General features: G+C 37.3%; 1 protein-coding gene across 1 annotated transcript in view; it reads right to left on the bottom strand.

The window, feature by feature from the left end:
• The window catches only part of CDH20 (cadherin 20), a 222160-nt gene that overhangs the window by 114738 nt on the left and 83768 nt on the right, over positions 1–23654 (bottom strand). The gene's annotated exons all lie outside the window — the stretch shown is intronic.

The raw sequence follows: 23654 nt of genomic DNA, 5'->3' as shown, positions 1-23654 counted from the left end.
GTTGTTTTAAGCCATAAGTCTGTTGCTTTGTTACATACTATTATTGTGGCAATAGATAACTGACACAGAAGGAGTGTATTAGTCGGCTATGTCTGCAATAAAGCTGTGAAACAAACAACTCCTAAATAGTAGTAGGTTTTACTATTTCTTTTCCTTTTTTATTTCTCTGATAGCGTTGAGGTTAGCTGTGATACCTCTACTTCAGGCTGTGGGTAGGGTCCAGGACTGTTGCCCATGTCTCTCATGATAGCAGAAACACCAGAGTCAAGTTAAATTATGCAAGCAAATATAAAGTCTTTGCTTGTATCATGCCTACTTACATCCTATTGGGAAAGGAAAGTCACATGGCTAAGCCAAAAGCAAGTGTGACTATGCATACTTTATCTACACTACTCGAGGCTCTGCAAAGTCATAGGCAAAGGAGTGAGGTGTAATTGTATTAAGGAAAGATACAAGGAATTAGTAACCATCATTGGCTACAGGAAGAACTCTTCAGAAGGCAAAATGGGGAAACTGCTTTCTGAAATACTTGATGGAACTCATTAATGCAGTAAGAGTTTGCCATAGAAAAAGCCAAAATAACCCATCAAAGACCTGTAACAATTAATGTGCTAGTATGAATGTAGTATATTGTTTTCCTGAAACATAAATTCTTTGAAATAGGAATATGCCAAAAATGTTTTCATTTTCCTTAGTCAACTCACCTGACTCCAGTTTTTCTTGATGTTCTCCACATATGGGGGTTATGTGATGCTTTTTCTCTTGGTTTTATAATTTTATCTACCCCATATTTAGTGAGGTTTCCTTGGGTTTGCAGTATAATAAAAATAGGAATATATTTCTTCTACTCTAAAAAATTGTAGAGCCAGAAAAAGTCATATGTGCTACTGTAGGCTAATATGCACTCTAATTATAAAATGATTTTTAGTCTGAATTGAAAATGGAATTGAAACAGGTAAATCAGAGACTAAATTAATATTATTATAGAAATGTAGGACTTTACCTTGTACACAACATACTACACAGAAAAGTGCTCTAACACCTATTATTTATGGTATATTGGAATCTTCTTTATCTGAGAGTTTCGGAATCTAGACATTGCTTGTTGTGGTTGATTCTCAATATTGCTTCTTTCATTGATAGGTCTTTCCTTGAACAGTGTCCATTTATTATTTGGAAAGGTGACAGTCAGAAAACCATTTTTCTTTGTTAAAAATGAATATATACTAGTGTCTCAGTGTCAACCATTTATTAAAAAAACTGATTTGAAATAACATTTAAAATAATTTCAACTTTTATTTTAGATTAGGGTATACGTGCATGGGTTTCTTACATGGATATATTGCGTTATGCTGAGGCTTGGGGTACAATTGATCTCGTCATCCAGGTACTAAGCCTAGTACTCAATAGTTAGATTTTCAACCTGTGCTCCCCTCCCTTGATTCCCCCATTTAGTAGTCCCCAGTTTCTATTGTTCTCATCTTTATGTTCATGGTTACCCAATGTTTTGCCCCCACTTGTGAGAACATGCAGTATTTGATTTTCTGTGCCTGCATTAATTCACTTAGGAAAATGGCCTCCAGCTGCATCCATATTGCTGCAAATGACATGCTTTCATTCATATTTATGGCTGGGTAGTATTCCATGGCATATGTACCACATTTTCTTTATCCAATCCACCATTGATGGGTACCTGGGTTGATTCCATGTCTTTGGTATTGCGAATGGTGCTGTGATGAACATAGAAGTGCATGTGTCTTTTTGGTAGAATGATTTATTTTCTTTTGAATATATATTCAGTAATGGGATTGCTGGGTTGAATGGTAGTTCTGTTTTAAGTTCTTTGAGAAATCTCCAAACTCCTTTCCACAGTGACTGAATTAATTAACATTCCCACTAACAATGTATAAGCGTTCCCTTTTCTCCATAGCCTCACCAGCATCTGTTCTTTTTTGACTTTTTAATAGTAGCCATTCTGACTGGCATGAGATATCTCTTTGTGGTTTTGATTTTCATCATTAATAACACTTTGAAAAAAATGTAAGTACTGTAAATATTTTGGATCAGTGTATCCTGTGGATTTATTCTTTAAAGGTAACCTCTGCCTGTCTGTCTTCCTGTATCAAAAGTGTCAGAGCACCTCTGGCAGGAGCACAGGTGTTTGGGAGAGAGTTATACCCTCTCCAGGAACCCTTCTCCACCTCCTCTACATCTCTGAATTAACTCCCCTCTTTTTCCTGTCACCACCCACATACCCAAGCACACATGATGCCAGAGAAGAAATTTGTTATGTTCCTTAGAAACACTCATTGTCAGAGGAGTCAAGGGGAAAGAAAACAAAAGAAATGGGCAGAAAAGCAACAAAGAATAGGGAGCTAATGCAGAGTAGGAAGTAGGTGGACTAGCCATAGGTGGAAACTGAGACATAGTGAGTTTGAATGTAGGAGAGTTGGAAACCAGCCAGCCAAGCTGAAATTCACCTGTTTAGATACCATTGATCTCACTTTCTAGCCTCAAAATATTTATTCTTGATCATCCACAGGATTTTGCTGTACTGCTCAAATCCTCTCTTTTTGGTTGGAGCAATTTAATAAATTGTTAAATGAAAGTAATTTAGGCAATTCCACTTCGAGATTCCCTGTATTAGTCATTTAACTCAACGTGAAAACATAGTATGGACAGAATGAATAGAAAATTCACATGGGGGAAAGAGTAGAAGAAATAAAATCTACACTGAATAGTTTTATGGAATCGTAGAATTTGAGGGCTAGAAATGAACCTAGTCACTGTAATGGTCGACCTCTCATTTTATACATGAGCTGATGTCCAGAGAAGTAAAGTAACTTGCTTAAGGTAATGTGAATGCCAGAGCCAATATTTGAACTGAGGCTCCTATCTCCAGGATACTATTCTTAACCCAGAACTTCATTTCTGCATAACCTCTTTGAACCATTTGCCAGTGACTTTTGTGCAAGGAGGAATCAGGGAAATGTTGAAGTTACTTCTTATGGCACCAGTGGGGTTAACTAAATCCTTTCAACATGAAAGCGTTTTAGGGTGCCTATTCAGCCCTTCATTTAACAATATTTAATAATGCCTATTGTAAGTTCCATATATTATACAGTAAGCACACAGGGCCAGTAATATTTTATGCATTCTCATCAAGAGTGAAATTGTAAGGGCCATAAATGGCCTGATGGAAGAGGATGATGAACATGGCAGCTCACAAATTACATTTGCTTGGCTCAAAGAGCTGAGAGACTGTGGACATGAACCCTTCTTGTCTGACAGGCCCCCAGGGAACTACCTGGCAAGTGGGAAGAACATATAAAGACATCTGCCATTTATGTTTTGTTCTGGTCAAAGGCTGATGGTGGCAATGGAACGTTTGCCCTTGCCGCAAATTATTCTTTACTGCTTGAGTGTATTGAATATTAACCGTGACTGTTGAACAATTACCAAGTGCAGGACACTGTGCTAAGTACATTCATTCAACCATTATTCACTGAGAGCCTACTATGTTCCAGGAATAGTTCTACTTCTTTTATATTCCTCATGTTAACTTTATGATATAGGAACACATTTTTTATTCTTCATTTACACGCAAAGGAAACTGAGACTAGAGAGGTTAAGTGAAATTCTGTGTCCCTAATTCACACAGCTACTTATTGTCCCAGGCTGTACTTTTAACTCCTAATTATATAGCCTCTCCAGTCTTCAGAAAGTCTCCAGACTCAATGAAGAACAGGAAAAACCTGATTTGCTTAGCCAAGGCTGGTCTTGAATGTGAATGGAACTGGTAGGTACCCACATGGTACAATCTGAGGTTCTTGGGACAATCTCATGACCCAAATAGTTTCTACCTAATGCCACCGTGCCTAAAAATCCCACAAATAGAAATACTTTATTTGATATTATTATGCTGATGACTCTCAAATGTAAACACAGGCTCTATCCCTAGTTTAGACTTGCTGTATACTTAAAGCTGAATTTCCAGAAGCTTCCTAGATGTTTCACAGGCATGTCAAATCCAGGTATCTAAAACTGAACTTCATTAGTCATCAGGAAATGAGCACCACAATGAGACAGCACTTTACATCCACTAGGATAGCTAGAATAAAAAGACTGATAATAACAAGTGTTGGTGAGGATGTGGAGAAGTTGGAACCCTCATGCACTGCTGATGGGAATGTAAAATAATGCTTTGAAAAAGAGTATGGTGGTTTCTCAGAAGGTTACACATACAGTTACCCAGCAATTTCACTCCTAGGTATTTATGTAAGAGAACTGAAAACATATGTCTATACAAAATCTTGTATGTGAATGTTTATGGCAGTGCTATTCATAATAGCCAAAATGTGGAAACAACCCAAATATTTGTCAACTGATGATTGGATACACAAAATGTGGTATAGCCACATAATTGAATATTATTCAGAAATGAAAAGAAATGAAGTCCTAAAATGTGCTACAACACAGATGAACCTTGAAAATATTACGTTAAGAATTACAGTGACCACATACTATATGTGATTTCATTTATATGAAATGCCCAGAATAGGCAAATTGACAGATGCAGAAAGTAGATTAGTGGTTTCTTAGGGCTGTGGTGGCGAGTGTGCAGGAATCGGGGAGCAATGGTTAATGTGTGCTGGGTTTCTTTTTGGGGTATTGAAAATGTCCAAAAATTAATTGTGGTGATTGTTACACAACTTTGTGAATATATTAAAAAAACATTGAATTTGCACTTTAAATGGGTGAATTATATAGTGTTTGAAATCTATCTCAACAAAGCTTTTATATATATAAATATATATTTTTATATTTATGTTATAATTTAATACAATACATTAATATATAATTTAAAGCTGTTATATATATATTTTTAAAAACTTTGAATTTACTTGTCCTATGTCTGCCTATGAATCTGCTTCTTCTGATAGTTCCTCTTTCTGGGATAATGGCATCCCTCCTCCATTTCCTGTCTATATTGTGTGTTCTTTATAAAGGTCAACTTCTTATTTCCATTTATCTACCTGCATCTAGCATTATGCCTGGCCTGTATTAGGTTCTCTTTATGATGCAAACTGTCCTGGGAAGGACAGAAGCATTTTTCTCTGTGCCATGGAGATCCTGGACAGTCTGAGAGTCCTGAGAAGCTAGGAGAGGAGGGCACATTGAAAGGAGGAAAAAGGGCAGAGTATGGGATATGCTAGGTATTGACAGCGTCCTGCCTACATCACGATTTTGCCTGGGATTGGTCCTGTGTGTAGTATATAGTGGTACCACTAGAGGCAGTATTTTGTAATGGGCAGAATGTCAGCCTTGCTCAAGATCACGGAGATAGTAAATGATGGAGCCAGGGTGTGAACCCAGCTGGGTGACCTGAATAACTCTTTTTCCCCTGAAATTTTCTACAGATCAATTTCCTGATCTGTAGAAAAAGGACAGTAAGTCTTATGTACAGGAATTGTGAAGATTTAATGAGAATGCGCATAAAGTTGTCTGTAACATGGGGGGAAAATACTTTGTCATTGTTATCTTTATATTATTATTTTGACTTTTATTTCTGTCCCCAGACACTGTCATAATAAAAGGGTAAACACAGGAACTCTAGGAACTATGTGTTTTCTGTCTCAGTCCTTATCTTAGACACCTAAGAGAAAATATTCTAAAGGAACTGTGAAGATGTATAAAAATTAGAAATAAATTCAATTAACATTCACTTTATGGGTCAAAATGTCCTCCTGCATCATGATTTTAATTTGTGTTATATTAATACTTCTCATCAGCCTTACCTCAATAATTAATAAGCTGTAGGAGGAAAACTTCGTGACAAATTAAGACTTAGGAAGAAAGTTCTGGCTCAGGGAGCTTGGGGTGCAGGCACAGTGAGCAGCCCACAGACCTCATGGACCACCAGACCTCCCAGGACAAATTTTGCAGCAGGGAGAAGTGGGGTGTCTACTTCACTCTGCCTCCTGTCGGCTGTGAGGCCTCTTGAGGTCTCAGTTTCCCTAGCTGTAAGAATCAGGTAATTATAATAGCTCCCTTACAGGGCCTGAGGTGATAAAGTGAGGTTACCATGCAAAATACTTATTACGGTATCTGGCACTTAGTTAGCATTCAATAATTGTGCTGAATTCTGAAGGATACTTTGAAGACATAAAATGTGGTTTGTCGCCACATAACCTGTACACTAAATACAGAACCCTGTACCATGTTTTCTAACAGTTTACCTTCAAATCAGTTCAACGGGTATCTATCATTGCCTGTAATGCCAGGGGCTATGCTAGTTGGCCCCATTGTGGACTTCTTCTAATAGATGAAATGGGCCAATTAACTGACAAGATTTATGTCATGAAGCCTCCTTTCACTGATTTTACACACATCCTGGTTTTCTTTTCATATAGAATGCTATGTGAAAATACATCTAGAAACACACAGGCTGCTTATGTCCTGTATCATATGTCACAGTATAAAGTGCTGTTACTGCTCAGATTTGGGGGCCTAAAAGAGTACATATACATATGTAGTCCCCAAATACCAGCCGTCCCAGACCTTTCTTCAGGGAAAATCTGGTCAAACACCCATGAACTCAATACCTTCTCTGTGTTGTATTGATTCTACCCCTGAATTTGTTTCTAAGGTTCTGTTTTCTGAGAGTAAACAGAAGTGACATTTTCTATACTGTTTCTTGGGTTCGTATTTCTCAATTAGGAAAGCCAATGCAAGCCAAAATCCTGCTCTTGAACAACACAAACAGTGACAACAGCAAACAATATTTTCCCAAATATAACAGCAAGCACCAGGAGAGGCAAGTGCCCAAGTAAAATTCAGAAAACACCTTCTATTCATATTTTGGTGATCAATACTATATTCAACTTAGATTGTTCCTTGGAGCTCATTAGTCCTCAAGATCAAACCGTGACCCAGAATGTACATATGGGTGAAGAGCTGGTGTTTATGAAAGCAAGGGTATCCAAGGATATCATTGGCCTCATGTTTCTACTTTGAAGTGGCCCCACACATTTTCACGTGTGAGACTGAAATTTAAAAATCCTGGTGAAATGATAATTCCCAGTGTGTCTAAAGTAGTGGCAATACATGATGTTTATTAATTATGTTTTAACATATATTTGTCTTCATTATATTTCCAAATAAAAAAGGCAATACAAAGAAATAAACACCAAAAATGATAGTACAGATCTAGATTTAATCACAAACAGTTCTATATTTTGTTGAACAAAACACAAGTTGCCCCTACTGAGATGTTTGACTAGACACATATTAGTAACACTTGCCATTTATTCTGTACCTATTCTGTGTTTGGCATGGTGATTGGTGATATATATACATTACCTTGTTTAATCTTGATATAATAATGTGATATTTTATTATAATAATAAATAACACACCGTTTATCCCCATTTTACAGATATGAAAACTGAGGCCTAGAGAGGTAACTCATTCAAGGTCACATAGCCAAGTTGAGAAGATCTTAAGTCTAACAGTGCTCTCCATGTAGTTACACTGCTCCTAATAGGACAGGGAAAGATACATTAAAATGTGAATTGCTATCTGTATGTGGTGTATGTTTTTTCTTTTTGCTTATCTGTGTTTTCTAATTTTCTTCAATTAACATGTATTATTTGCATAATAAAGGGAAAAATAAATTGAACCACAAACAACTTTCCCTTGCCAAAGCAGTAGGAGGAGGCGAGGGAAGAAAGGAAGAAGGGAGAGTAAAAAGAAAGTAAGAAAGGAAGAAAGGAAAAGGGAAGGGAGAGGAAGAACAGGAGGAAGGCGAGAGGAGGGCTGTCTTCCTCAGATGGCTGTAAGACTGTGTGTGCACAGCTCTGTGCCATCACCCCTTCCCCTGGGGGTGGCATTGAATGCAGTTCAACAAGGTGGACAGGAGCAGAGGAAAATGCCCTTCAAAACACAAGGGTTTGGGAAAGGGACCTCTATACGTTTAGAGTACTTTCAACTGTGGAAGGTTTAGTGTTGCAGTACTGAACTGGATAGTAATTTATATAGAAGGTCGTATCTCCTCCAAAGAGTGGTTATTTAGCAAAATGTTTTGAGTTTTTTGGCAGGAGACTATTATCTACCAAAAAAAGTACCCTGTTTAACTGCCAAGGTCTGGGCACCAGTTGTGGATGGGGATGGAGTAAGAAGCAGCAGCTGGGGTGCTGGGAAATATGTGTGGGAGAACAGACGAAAAGCATGCTGGTCAGGGCAGTGCCGTGGCACAGTAGGGTGACCATATAATCTTTCTGGTTTTTTTTTTTTTTTTTCTGAGATAGAGTTTTGTTCTTGTCACCCAGGCTGGAGTGCAATGGCATGGTCTCAGCTCACTGCAACCTCCGTTTCCCAGAAGTGATTCTCCTGCCTCAGTCTCTCGAGTAGCTGGGATTACAGGCGCCCGCCATCATGCCCAGCTAATTTTTTTTGTATTTTTAGTAGAGATGGGGTTTCACCATGTTGGCCAGGCTGGTCTCAAACTCTGGACCTCATTACTTCAGGTGATCTGCCCGCCTCGACATCCCAAAGTGCTGGGATTACAGGTGTGAGTCACCATGTCCTGCCTATAATTTATCTTTCTAAATACAAAGCGTTCATGTTAATCATCAGTTGGTACAGCAGACAGGAATCAGGACTGTCCCTGAGAAACTGGGAAGTGTTTGATTACCCATGTAGCCAGATAATTCAGAAGAATCAACAAGCTACAAAAACCAGATAAAGGATGTAGATACAAAAAGCAACACCAAACTTTTATAGAAGCTCAGCCTCGCTAATCATCAAAGAAATTCAAATTAAAGCAACAAAATGTTTCTTTTCACTTTTCAAGATGGCAAAAATTATTGTAAAAAATAATAGGGCTATCATTTATTGAACTATATATGGTAGGCACTTTCTAGGTCTTTTTTTCTTTAAGATATGCACTTTTCATTTTAGATTTACAGAAAAGTTGCAAGGATGTTACAGAGTTCTCATATACCCTATTAGTTTCCTCTTACATTTCTATGGTACATTAGAACCAATGAACAAATATCAATATGTTATTATTAACTAGTCCATACTTTAATGGACTTAATTAAATTCGTTAATGAATCAGTATTGATATATCATTATTAACTAACGTCCATACTTTATTTGGGTTTCCTTAGTGTTTCCCTAACATCCTTTGTCTATTCCAGGAACTCATCCAGGCTACATTTAGTCATGATATTTCTTTCGTTTCTCAGACTTTCATTGTCTTTGATGACCTTGGCAATTATGATATTTTGTAGGATGTCCTTCAATTTGGGTTTGTCTGATGTTTTTCTTGTGGTTACATAGGAGTTACAGAGAGATTTCTCACTGTGGAAGGGGAGGTTGCAGGAAGGCAACATGGGATGCTAGAAAGAACTTTGTGGTGCTGGATGAGTCCAAGATATAAGTATAAACTCATATTTAGCTTAACACAGATACAGATGGGTAGAAACAGAGAATTACAGATACATAGGTCTACAAGTTCACATATATACATATATTTCCTATTTCTGTCGCTTGAGAGATCTTAGAAGTAACAAAACCCTTGTAAATACAAGCACACCTAGGGCCCAGATCTTGGTTTCCAATACCATTCTCCAGGAAAAGGAACCAGGGCTCCTTGAAGAAATGGCTGATTCTAGGATTGGGGCAGGAAACACCCAAGATGGACCCAGAGGGTCTTATACTGCCAGAAAGTAAGAAAGAGCTTGAAAAACAAATGATGGCATGTCAAAGGGTCACAAGAGCCAATCTGGAAGAGCTCCCAAGGGCCAAAGCTGGAACAATTTGAACAATAAAATAAATGATATAGTATTGGATTATAACCCAAAGTATACAATGAATATCCATTAGTTCGTACTGAAAAAAATTATTAATTAAATGGCAGAGAAGGGATAAATCTCATTGCAGAATAATTCCAAATAATGTGTGTAGATACTTTGCTTTCAGAGATGTGGAGCATAGCTTCCAAGTCCTTAAATGTGGGGTTCAGAGTAACTTCCTTCCAAAGAGTACAGTATGGAAAAAGAATAATTTTATAGTGGAGAAACCTGACAACACTGTATCAGCAAGGTGAGCAAGGTTAACATCAACAGTGATGCCATGTTGATACTATCAACATGTATCCTGATATGATGTGATGAGAATAGTACTTTACCTCTGTGGTCTTCTCCTTTCATGGCTTACCTCTGAAATCAACTGACTAGTAGTTACTGAGGACCCTATGTAGACCCATCACTGTTTGACCAAAAAAAGCAGAGGGATATATTCTTATTCTCAGAGAGTTTATAATCTAGATACTGTGTAATCCAGATACTGTGAGATTTATGCTTGCAAGCATGACCAAGACCAAACTGCAAAAGTCAGGCATTTTGTTTTTCTAAAAACAATAAAATAAAAAAGATGCCTAGGAGTAAGGGGACAATGAAAAAAAAAAAAAAAAGCCAGGAGTGGATATTCTACTCTGGTTGCTGAGCCACTCCATAGAGCCTGTGCTGTCAGGATGACCCTTGTGGGTTGCCTCTGATGTTATAGCTCCCTTGAAGTTACATGTATATGTGACACAATATATAGGAGCCAAAGTGTCAGGATGCTTACAGTCCTCTTTTCAGAGTACCCACTACAAAGGAACATAGTTTGTTGAAATCTGAGTGGGAAAAGTATTATTCCAGTGAAGAAATAATAATTGTAAACCATCACTGTTTATCTGGGAAGGGACGATTTCTCAAGTGAACTCCTCAAAGCATCTCTATGCTCTTGATTTGACAGGCATCTTACTGGGAATTAGAGAGAATTGCCGAGGTGATTTAACTCTTTCATGTTAGAATCAGGGGAGACGAGGCTGTCCAGGTGTGCTGGGGAGAAGAGGTGGGTAGAGTGTTCTGGACTTCCTCCAGGTGGTTTGGAGAAGATAAGCCAAATTTGACAAAAGCTAAAAAAAAATTAAGTTGTGGCTACAGTAGAAAAACACGATTTCTCTTTGGAGCTGAAGTCATGGGAGAAGTTGAGTTGGCTTGCTCTGTACTTGAACAACATACATAATAATTGTGATTATTTTGGGGGTTATAAACAACTGAAAGGTCAGAAAACACACACAAACAATCTCATTCTAAAGCCAACTTTTAGTCAAGTTGGAAAAACTGTGAGAGGAAATGCAACTCTAAGAAGTAGGAGGTATCTTGCAAAATTCCCAAATGTAGTCACAGAATCAACACTCAGTACAAGGGTCTGTGTCTGGGATGAGGACAATTAAGAAACAAAAGTCTAAAGACATGTGAATTAGCACTTTAAAAATCCAGCACATTATGATTTTCCTAAAATTTCTCCTTGTTTGAAATGAAAAAGAAAGAACCATGACTGTAGCAAGGGAGTCAAAAACTTGTGATTTTTTACATACTCCCACACCTCTCAGAAATTCGATAAAACCCCCCTCACCACCTAGAAATTCCTACATAACGCTCTCCACTGGTGTGTTCCCTAAGATATGTCACAGGGTGTGGTGCTGTGGAGGCTAACTGAAGCTGGGGAATACTGTGGCATAGACAAGTGGTACTCATTAAAAATAAAGAAAAGAAGAGGAGGCATATGGTTGAGCCTTGGCATATTCTTGAATAGGTGTTCTAGCGTAAACCTGTATCAGGAATGGCTGGAGGGCTGGTGGGTGGGCCCCTTATGGGCCTGTTTTATTGGAAAGAACTAAGGGAATTTGGATAATTTTATCTCAGACAAAGAGGTGAAATGCACATTTCAGAGGGAAAAGTCTGTTTCAGGAACCATGGGCTAGTTAGTGTCTGAGAGATGTGGTGATTCTATGCAGAGTCCATCTGTGTCTTCCCAACCACTGTAAACTGAAACTTGAGTTTTATACAAAGGAAATGAGGCAGGCACAATGGAAGAACCAGTGGAAGCTAAGAGAGCTGAGATATTGAGATGCAAGGTGTCAGTGTTGATGGGGATCTTCTACAGTGATGGGAAATGGAGCTCTTGACCCAATAGCAAGACCCTCATTATCACACACAGGAGACCCCAGCAGCCATCTGTGGCTGTGCTACCACTTTTGCACTGCAGGAGCTGTCAACACAATGAACCAGATCAAAGGAGAAGAAAAATGGCCCATGATGTTCCAGGGGTGTCAAAAAACATTCATTATGGAGCACACATGAGACATCTGGGGCCGCCTACACTTCTTTGGTAGTAATATTAAGGTGACAGTAGGTCCAGGTGCTGTAGCATGGGTAAAAACAGAGCCCGAGGGATCTCTTACTTGATTGCAGATTCCATTTTTATAACACCCTGACACCTCCCCACCCTATACTCAGCAGGTAAAAAGGATTACTTGGGAAACACAGGATTCATTCCTTTTATTCCTTGAAAGGGACTCAAGGGAGGGAGAAAAGAGTGTCTCTTCTTTTTGCTTTTTTAGCTTTAAATGTCATCAGCTTGTGCCAATCTTACAGCATTTGATGTATTTTTATCCTCCCATCTAGAGTGTAAGTTTGTGGAGGGGGCTATATCTTTATCCTTCTATCTTTAACACCCATGACAACACCAGAAACAAAGTATGTGCTCAGCAAATGCTTGTAGGTGAATGGAAGGTGTCTAACATAAATCTGGCATTGTTTTAGAAGCTTTATTTAGGCTTAATTTTAACCTCCTTTGGAATTTAGTTTTTGTAGAGAAGAGGGAAACCTGGCCAGCTTTTCAAAATTTGTTCTTCAGAACCGCAGAGCTGGAGGGGATTCTAGAGATCATGCAGTTTAGCACTACCTACAGTGTGATCAACCAGCTAGTGCTGTGAACTGTTTATCAGTTTGTGATAAGAGAAGCACCGAAATAGAAAACATTTAGAAATTTTATTGTAATTTGACACTGCTGCAACATCCAATCATGCAATCTTATTTTAGTATTTCATCTTTGCAGTGTTATTAAAGTCGTCTTGCTTTATGAAGGATAGGAAATGAAAAGAACAAAGGCTCTGACTTTTTGGTAGTCTCAGACAAAAGTTTGAGACCACGTTTGTAGTTAGTTCTCTACCTTTTCAGTACAGCATAATGGTTAAGCACATAGGCCCTGAAGCCAGGCTATCAAGGTGGGAATCATGATTCCTCCGCTTTCTAGGTGGGTGACCTTGGGCAAATGATTTAAATCTCTGTTCCTCACTTTGCTATAAAATGGGTTATGATAAAGACAAACATGTTAGTACGTACTTCACTGGGTTGTCATGAGGATAAAATGGGTTGAAACATTTAAAACAGAATGGGGCCTGCCACATAGCAAATGCCTCACAATTATTGTATGTAATGTTATTGTATGTAATGTTATTAATTATACAGGTGAAAAACAGACTTAGGGAAGTGAACGGAAATCTACATTCCCATACTTCTCAGAGGACTCTTCTTTCTTGATCCTATTTCCTCTCTTTATCCCAAATCTCCCCCTACCAACAATAATAATATTTTCTTAATTCTTCTGTTCTTGCCCCTCACTCTGTTCTGACCCCTGATTTGCTCTGCATCCCCTTCATACTGTTGCTTCTTAAAACATGCTTCAGTCATTGCAGTCTCAGTCAGGTCCCCACTTAACTGACCACAGACCCAATGACTGCGCTCCCTCGTTCAGGGCTCTAATTTCTCTGCTGGAGTCATCACAGAGATTACCAGGGATACTTGATGTCCTGACAGAGCACACAGGCTCTGCTGCTTAACAAAACCACGAGGACGTGTCCCAGGAGCACTGCAGCAAAGATGAGCAGTGACTGCAAATGTTTATTAAAATTATGACTGACTTCCCTGCAAAGAAAATGAATCACGCAATATGCTGCTGATGCAGGCCATTAAGTCAGTCCTTGTGGGACAAGCAATACTGACCTGTCGTGGAGAGAACGCTGGGAGTCAATGGGCAGATATATTAATTCTACTCAGTCTGAACCCATGCAAAGGAACCGATTTAACTGTAAGGCTGCAGTTAGGGAGCCTTACTTAGGTTTTGTTGGAAAGCAAAACAAGCAAATAAACTGAAAAATGGCTCCCTTGCCAGTTTGCTAGGTCTATTAAAAAATTCTATATTTCGAGAAGATAAAAAATGCCATTTTCCTCCTATAATCCTTCTCCCCTAAGGCTTTGAAGGTCATTTTCAAACCCTTTCTAAATTTTATGTCCTTTGCCCTCTTGTACACCGTATTGTATTTCTTATAAAATGATTGAGGGAGAGTTGGTTGTATACTGGGCCCTGTTTTAGAGCTTTAAGTTTGTTAACTCATTTAATCCTCACAACAACCTAGAAAAGGGGCTCTCTTTTTCCCATTTTATTTTATTTTATTTTATTTTTTGGAAAGGAAGAAGTAAAATGACTTTATTTCCAGATGACACAATAGTATATATAGAAAATCCCAAAGAATTAACATTAAAAAACCCCAAAACTATGAGAGGTAATGAATGAGTTCAACAAAGTTGCAGGATACAAGATCAACAAATGAAAATCAGTTGTGTTTCTGTACACTAGCAATGAACGATTTGCAAATTAAATTCCATTTGTTATAGCATCAAAAAGAATGAAGTACTGGGAGTGTTGCCGTCTTAACAATATTAAGTCTTCCAATCCACGAACATGGAACATGTTTTCATTTATTTAGATCTTTAATTATTTTTTAAAAAATGTATTTCAATAGTTTTTGGGGAACAGGTGGTTTTTGTTTACATGGATAAGTTCTTTAGTGGTTATTTCTGAGGTTTTTCGTGTATCCGTCATCTGAGCAGTATATGCTGTACCCAATGTGTAATGTTTTGTCACTCACCCCCCTCTCCTTTCCCCCGAGTCCCCTAAGTCCATTATATAATTCTTATGCCTTTGCGTCCTCATAGCTTAGCTCCCACTTATAAGTGAGAACATACAATATTTGGTTTTCCATTCCTGAGTTACTTCACTTAGAATAATGGCCTCCAACTCCATCCAAGTTGCTGAAAAATTTTGGGGCACTGAATGCTGCAGTGAGTTGGGACAAACGTGCTCTGGGCAGGCCTTTGCTGTGGTTACCTTGGTACCACCGTCTGAGGGGCAGTGAGAGAGTCACTGGGCCCTACTCATGCCTCTGCCCCCTCAGCCGTTCCTCACATCCCTTCTTCTCTATCTCTGTCTCCTTCAGAGCTTCTCTGAGGGTATAGGATACTTTCTTTTCTATGAGTCAATGACAGGGTCATTACTGGAAGTTCCCATCACTTCCCGGTCCATCTTCCTGTGCTGGAGAACAAACCTAAACAGGAGGGTTGGGGAAACTGAACTGTAAATACAGACCCTATGGTCTGACATAAGCCTCTCTAGGACTTTAGTTCCCCTCAACATACCTCAGGTTTGTCTTGCATCTTCAGTAAGATGTTTTCAGGAAGTGGGCAGGGAGGGAAGGAGTTGAGATAGACCTATACCTAGAGCCGGAGTGAGTGAGAGTGAGAGAGAGACAGAGAGAGAGAGAGAGGAGCGGGGAAGTGGGAGAGAGAGGGAGAGGAACTGGAAGAAGGAGAAAAAAATAAAGAACCCATCAAGGAATGAGAGACATTTTAGAAGCTCAAGAACCTAATTATTAATCCAATTATTGATTTGTTTTCTCTCTAGTTAAAAAATTGAGATGCTAATACTGAGGAATTTCCCCAGATGGTTTGTGGCCCAGGGCTAGGTTCTTATTTCATATTTTTTATTGTTAGAAAACAAAAGTATGAAGGAAGAAGAAGAAATACATGAGTTAAAATTTTATTAGCAGAGGGTAGGTTCTTATATCAGGTTGGATTCCAATATTATCCCAATGATACTAAGAAGTCTACCTCAAAGTAAATATGAAAAAGAATATGCATTCTGAGAAATGTTTTTTCCCATACTACATTGGCTAATTCTAAATCAATGCTATTTGACATTAAATAAAATTAGTACATACAAATTCTAGATGGATGAGATCTCAGCAATCACTGTATATTTTACAATTTTCCATAGCATGACAAATATTGTATTGATTGAGAAGGGTATAGTATCTAACCTAGAGCAAATTAAGTCTAATTTAGGCACAGATAATAATCAGTGCTAACACTGCCATACTTTCCAATGCTCAGAGAGACACATTTTGGTTTCTGTAGGCCTCCCATTTAGTAAACATTGCACAAGATGGCAGGCAAGTCTTCAGTGCTTGTAGCACACTGCTTGTAAACACAAGTTGATTAAGTCTGCTGGTGAAATGCTCACTGTAGCTAACAATAATCTATTGTATATTTCAAAATAGACGAACTAGAAGAGAGGACTTGAAATGTTTCCAACACAAAAAAGTCATAAATGTTTGAGGTGATGGATATCATAATTGCTCTGGTTCGATCATTATACATCATATGCATGTATCAAAATATCACATGTACCCCGTAAGTATGTACAATTATGTATTAGTAAAACAAACATGAGTTGAAGACACTGTTGCATATACTCAAGTCTGCATAGAATGCAGTGCTGGAGGTTGTCTTGCTGCCATTTTTTTGATGAGCGTAGGAGGCGAAGAAGGGTATACTTGCCAGAGAATGAGGGAAGATAAAATTAGAAAAAATATAAACATTTAGAAAGGATTAAAATCTTTGAAAATGATATCATTGTCTCTGTGCATATGCTATACTCTTTAATTAATTTTTATATTTTAGAAAACTATAAAACACTGTCACGTTGAAAGAATTTAATCTAGCATTTGGAAGTGAAATATGGACAGCTTATATTGAATAAAATAATTTTCCAGAACTTCAGATTTATAGAATGAGTTCAAAAAGCTTTGAATTTAGCAATTTTTTTATGGGGTGAAGGCTGGAGAGAAGCAGGAACGGGGAGTCTGATATACATCATGATTAAACTGGCTTTTACTGCTAGATGTTATAAAACGTAGCATAGATCTATTAAATTAGAAAAAAAAAAAAGAAATTTCCAGAGAGAGTCAGCCTGGACTTAATAGATGCTTAATCTTGTAGTGTAGCATATTCAGGGGAGTCAGGGTAAAGGTAAGATAGGGCCTTGGCCCTGATGGATGATGCAGAGATTATTCACAAACAAGTGAATGGGATTGTACTATGAAACTATGACTCTCAGATAAGTGAGTTCTTTACAAGAAGGCATGAGTCCTCAGACACACTTAGAGGAGCTCAAGCAGGAAGAGGGTCCAGGCCGTGTCTCTATAACACTGAGTGCTCTGATGGGGGCTGCCCTAGCTGAAAAGAGAGACCCTGAGAGGGCAGGGGGCCCTCCCCAAATCCTAATCCCTGTGCTCTGTATACCTCATCCTTCTGCATCTTTGATGCTGATCTGACGCTACTGACCACATTCTTACTGGTCCACACTTGACGTGATTCGGGACCTCCCCAGGATTTGCCCTGTTTCTTCTTCTCGCATTGGACCAGCCATTGAATATTCTTGATAAAAAGAACAGAAAGAAATAAAAACCAACTGACAATGATAAAGTTGTATTTTTATTTAGTAGCTAAATCATTCATCTACCCACAAGACTTATCCTAAATTACAAAAATAACAATTGCGCTCTCTGTGTAAAAGAGAATTCCGTTATAAACATAGTCAAAAGCAAAATATAATCATTGGAACTACTTTCTCCTACTCTTTCATAAAATTTATGTTAGATGAGTCATGGACAGTTTTATTTATGAATTATGGGCTCGTTCACACTTGGTAGCTATTGTATAAAATGTGACCATTTATGTAAGTATATATTTATAAATATATTTTATATATTTAAAACATTTAACAAAAGTATTTTTTGTTCTCTTTTTATATTGTATACTGTGAGTAATTTTTTATTAAATGTCATGTAATCAAAAGCTCACAGTATGATAATCTTTTTCAGAATCTTGGCTCCCATGCTGAGTAAAAATACTTCCCTGAACGTAGAAAGTTTGAGGTTTTTTAAAAAATGTAATGTGCAGTTATAACTGTGGAGTTTTCTTCTGATAACAGCTTCTCCTAAAAACACAGCAAAGGTCAACAGAACTGCCTGGCTAACTAGAAAGTAATTAGAAAAATTCTCATTAATGTGGCTATTTATTTATTTATTTTTTGCCCTGTAGCAACATTATTTTTTCCCAGTAAAACACTAATTTCTAATCTAATTTAAATGATATCAAGACAGAAGATGCCAATGTGGAAAGATAGAGAAATTGACAACCCATAAAGCAGCTTATAAAGAACTGATAGTTTTCCTTTTGCCTGGAAACTGCCAGTTGCTTTCCCTGCAGCTGTATTCGATAAGCTCAGAAGAATATTCTTGAAAGAGAAATGAAATATATGTTTAATTATGTCTTTAAGCTTGTGTAGGAAATCACTTTTCTGTCCCATGGAGCTAAAGAACTGTGAATTTCATGTATTTTTAAAAATATTACCATCCTCATTAAGGTCCATGAATGCATGGACTAGAAGCCATATTAATCCCAAATCAGTATGCTTCTTTTGTTATTTTAGATAGTAAGTACAGTAAGCATGGTAATGTATAGATTTTTGAAAAGTTGCTTGAAAAATTAGCTCATTGTATGATATGAGCGTTATTGAAAATGGAATTTGTGACTATTTAGATGAAAACTACTGAATTTTCCCCCCTCATTGACACTAATCAGACCAAATAAAATTTTTCCAGTGGAATTGGAATTAATTCTATGTTATGTGCCCCTCTGGAGAAGCAAGACTCATGATTATCTATCTATCTATCCATCTGGTTTATTATTGATACATATTAGGTATACATATTTTTGAGGTACATGTGATAATTTGATACATTCATATAATCAGGTCAGGTTAATTGGTATATATATCTACCACCCCAAATATTTATTCTTTTTATGCTATAGACATTCAAAATATTATCTTCTGGCTACTTTGAGATGTATAATTGATTCGTGTTAACTATAGTAACTCTACTGATCTATTGAACACCAGGTGATAGTTTATATTTGTAAGAGACCCACAAATCCAGAAATAGAGCTGTACACTTTATAATTTTATAATTATATTACATTTTATAATTATATTACATTATATGACATGATTAGATAGTGAAACATTTAAGCCCGATTGCCAGAGACTCAGAGATTTAGATCTGGGACTTCTTTTTTGGAATATAAAGTAGGAGTTATGCCTCTGGTGATAACAGTAAATTTGAAAAGATAATAAGAGAGAATATTATGAATTTCATTAAGTGAAATTTATCTTCATGGCCCATGGATTAGATTACACTAGTTTTTAATGTTCTGTATTAGCTGCAATATTTTTGCTATCCCTTTGTTTTACTTCTCTGCTTCATTTATTTACAAAAAATTTCTCGAACATTATTTTAGACACCATTTCATTAATTTTACCACTCTGTTGATCAAATAATGTCAAGTTTAATCGTTAGCTATTTAAGTTTGGAAAGAGCAAGGTCATGACCCTCTCTCTTTGTTCTTTATAGCTGGCAAATTTTAGTATGTACTATTATTATTTTTTTGGAGACAGTATCGCTCTGTCACCCAGACTGGAGTGCAGTGGTGCAATCTCAGCTCCCTGCAACCTCTGCCTCCCAGGTTCAAGCAGTTCTCCTGCCTCAGCCTCCCAAGTAGCTGGGATTACAGGCACGCCACCACGCCCAGCTAGTTTTTGTATTTTTAGTAGAGACAGGGTTTTGCCATGTTGGCCAGGCTAGCCTCGAACTCCTGATCTCAGGCGATCCACCCACCTCAGCCTCCAAAGTGCTGGGATTACAGGAGTGAGCCACCGCGCCCAGCCAGATTGTTTAATAGGAGTTTTTGCAGGATCAGCAAGGAATGTGGTGATGAGTAGGAGTCAGCCTGAGCATTGCAATTCCTTGCAAGAGTTCAAGCTGAAAAGGAGGCCTCATTCTGTCCTGTGTACCACTGCAGTTCCAGCCCCAGGCACAGCACCTCTCCCCTGGAAACCACTCAAAAAATTTTTTGAAAGAATAAACAAATCAGGAAATGAAAACTAATATCAATTCCTATTCTAGTGTTTAGGTTACTAATTTGGTAGACTGTGGGTACCACGCATGAAGTAGAGCTGAATTTCAGCAAGTATATTGAACAATTTGCAGGGAAGCAAAGTGTGTTAGGTCACAGTATAGTTACTCCATAGCCCGGCCCACAGAGGTCACTCAAAAAATATTTGTTGAAAAAAAAAAAAAAAAAAGCCTGTGAAGACAGGCTGAATGACATGTTGTTGTGCTCCTACTTAAATCATTTTCATTAACATGAATGAAGACATTCATAAATTAGGTTAGCAGCAGACTTACAGTTAACAAACAGCTCAATGGGCTGATGGAACAGACAAAATTAAAAGGAATAATGCAAACGCTTAGTAGCCAGCTTTAAAAAGTATTAAAAAATATAGGCTGAGAAAGATGTAATGTTTCAGTAGTTAATGTAAACAAGACTTGAGATGTAGTTGATTGCAAACTCAATACAAATCAACAATATTGTGAGGTCACTACCAAAATATAAATGTGATATGGGGCTGCATTAATAAATGATTAATGTTGGGTCTGTGCTTCACAAAATCTTTGACCTTGTGTACATATTGCATGCCTGTGTATTTTGGTGGGGTGGGGGGAGGGCAGAAAAGCTCATTTCTTTTGTTAGATTCTCAATGAGAACAGTGACTCACAAAATATTAAGATCTATTAGCTCAGAACAAGGTAGGTAATCTATTTTGTACGCAGGTCAGGTCAAAGTACACTTGTACCATTATAATCAGTTATTGGAAATACATTGTAAGAGAAACATTGATAAATTGAAGTATCTCTGGGAGGCAAGTTGGGATAGTGGAAGGTGTGAAAATCATGACCTATAAAGATGGGATTAAAGGAACCAGAGAGTATTGAAAAAAAAAGAGATTTTACAGAAATATTGCATATGACTTCAAAAAAGTTTCAGATTGGGAAAAGATACAAATACTGATATATAAAGTATTAGTGAGAATGTGAGGAAATGGAGATTCTTGTAATCTGCTAGTGGGTATAAAATTGCATGGTTGTATTGCAGAGTAATTTGGTATGATCAGTACTTTAAAAATGCACATTTGTTTATATGTAATTTTGAAAACTTTTATACACAAATGAATATACACAAAGGTACATACACAAAAACATTTACAAGGATGTTTAGCAATTTTATTAATTGCCCTAAACTGAAAATATCCACCTGTAATCCTAGCACTTTGAGAGGCTGAGGCAGTAGGATTGCTTGAGGCCAAGAGTTTAAGACCAGCCTGGGCAATACAGCAAGACCCTGTCTCTACAAAAAAATGTAATAATTAGCCAGGCCATGGGAGTGCATACCTGTAGTCTCAGCTTCTCGAGCGGCTGAGGCAGGAGGATCACTTGAGCTCAGGTGTTCCAGAGTACAGTGAGCTATGATTGCACCACTGTACTCCAATCTGGGTGACAGAGCAAGATCCTGTCTTAAAAAGAAGATACCCTAAGGGCGTATCATAATTATGTTATATACATGGCATAGCTATGGAATACCATGCAGCAGTTAAAATGAAAGAACATATATGAGTTCTGATGTATAGAGATCAGCAAGATTTATCAAATTCAAATAAAAGCATGTTGCAGATAATATATATGTATTATGGTTTATGGAAAAAATCCATAAAACAAAATATTTCCCTATGTGCATAAAGAGATAAATATCTGGAATAATTCATAACAAGCTGACAATAATGGCTTACTAAGTAGGACTAAGGGTGAGTCAAAGGGCTCCTTATTTGTATAAATTGTATTTTTTGCATAAAAATGTATTCAGGTCTCTATAAGAACCAATAAGTGGAAGTTATAAATAAATAAAACTGAGTGAATAGAATTTATATAGCCTTTATACCTGGAAAACTTGTTAAATGGCTTTATTATTGGTCCAGGGGAAAAATGGTAAATTGTATTAGAAAAAATGTATTTACATGCATATAAGGAAGTATTTTTTTTTTTTTTTTTTGAGATAGAGTCTCGCTCTGTCGCCCAGGCTGGAGTGCAGTGGCGCAATCTTGGCTCACTGCAAACTCTGCCTCCCGGGTTCATGCCATTCTCCTGCCTCAGCCTCCCAAGTAGCTGGGACTACAGGCGCCCACGAACTCGCCTGGCTAATTTTTTGTATTTTTAGTAGAGACGGGGTTTCACCATCTTAGCCAGTATGGTCTCGATCTCCTGACCTTGTGATCCACCCACTTCAGCCTCCCAAAGTGCTGGGATTACAGGCGTGAGCCACCACGCCCGGCCAGGATGTTTTAGGATTAGAAATGTTTTAAAATGGAATTGGTTGCCTATTATTGATTTTATTCTCATTGAAAAGGTTGAAACAGCTTAAATAACTAGGTTCCAAAGATGTTTTAAAAAGAATTGTTCTATTCAACGGGCAAGATTACTTCTAAAATAAATTTCAACTTTATAAGGTTATGATACTTTTTGTTGTTGCTTTTTAACTTATGATATTCTTTATTGTCTTAATTTTTGTCATTTTTATTATTATTTCAAGTCAACTTGACATATTTTTAAGAAAATCAGGACAACTGTTTTAGATTTTTAATTTTTAGTTATTATGGATACTTAACAGTTATACATATTCATGAGGTACATGTGATATTTTGATGCAAGCGTATGCTGTGTGACTGCATATGTGTGTAACTGAGGTAGCCATCACCTCAAGTATTTATCATTTATTTGTGTTAGGAACACTGCAATTCTACTCTTAGTTATTTTGAAAAATACAATAAAATTATTGTTGACTATAGTCACACTATTTTGCTACCAAACAGTAGATCTTACTCCTCCTATCTAACTATATTTTGTACCCATTAGCCAATCTGTTTCTATCTGCCCCCTGCACACTATCCTTCCCAGCCTCTGGTAACCATTATTCTACTCCCTGTCTCCATGAATTCAATTTTTTTTTTTTAGCTCCCACATCTGAGTAAGAACATACAGTATTTTTCTTTTTGTGCCTGGCTTATTTCATTTAACACAATGTCCTCCAATTCCATCCATGTTGTTGCAAATTACAAGATTTCACTCTTTTTAATGACTGAATAGTATTCTGTTGTATATATGTACGTAATTTCATTACCCATTCATTCATTGATGGACACTTAGGTTGATTCCTTATCTTGGCTATTGTGAACAGTGCTGCAATAAACAGTGATATTATGATTCTATGGTTGGATAATGTCTAAATACCCTTACAGGTATAAATTCCAAAATTCTAATTTAGAATTTTTTGATTTAGCACCGAAGTCTTTTATTACTCTTTATCCTCATTTTACCTCTATAATCTTATCTCCTTTCATGATTTCTTTGTGAAAGGCAGACTTTCCCCAAATGCGAGCTCCATACCACTGGTCATTTAGGAAGTGATTTTTACGTGTTACACAAATATGACATTAAATAATACTAAATCACTAAATTATCGAATCACTAAAGGAAAATAGTTATTTTCTCTTTCAGTGCTTTTGATTGGGGTCAAAGAGAAGATTTTTAATATTTTTCTGGTGCTTTATATTTTCCCTTTTAAACCAAATGTGAGAAGATTTTGGACTTTGAACTTTAGTTATAAACGGTATATATCTAT

The sequence above is a fragment of the Pan troglodytes genome, chromosome 17 (genome assembly GCF_028858775.2).
Source record: "Pan troglodytes isolate AG18354 chromosome 17, NHGRI_mPanTro3-v2.0_pri, whole genome shotgun sequence".
Lineage (NCBI taxonomy): Eukaryota > Metazoa > Chordata > Mammalia > Primates > Hominidae > Pan > Pan troglodytes.
Note: the sequence above shows the minus strand (reverse complement) of the source record. Positions and strands in the feature narration are given on the sequence as shown.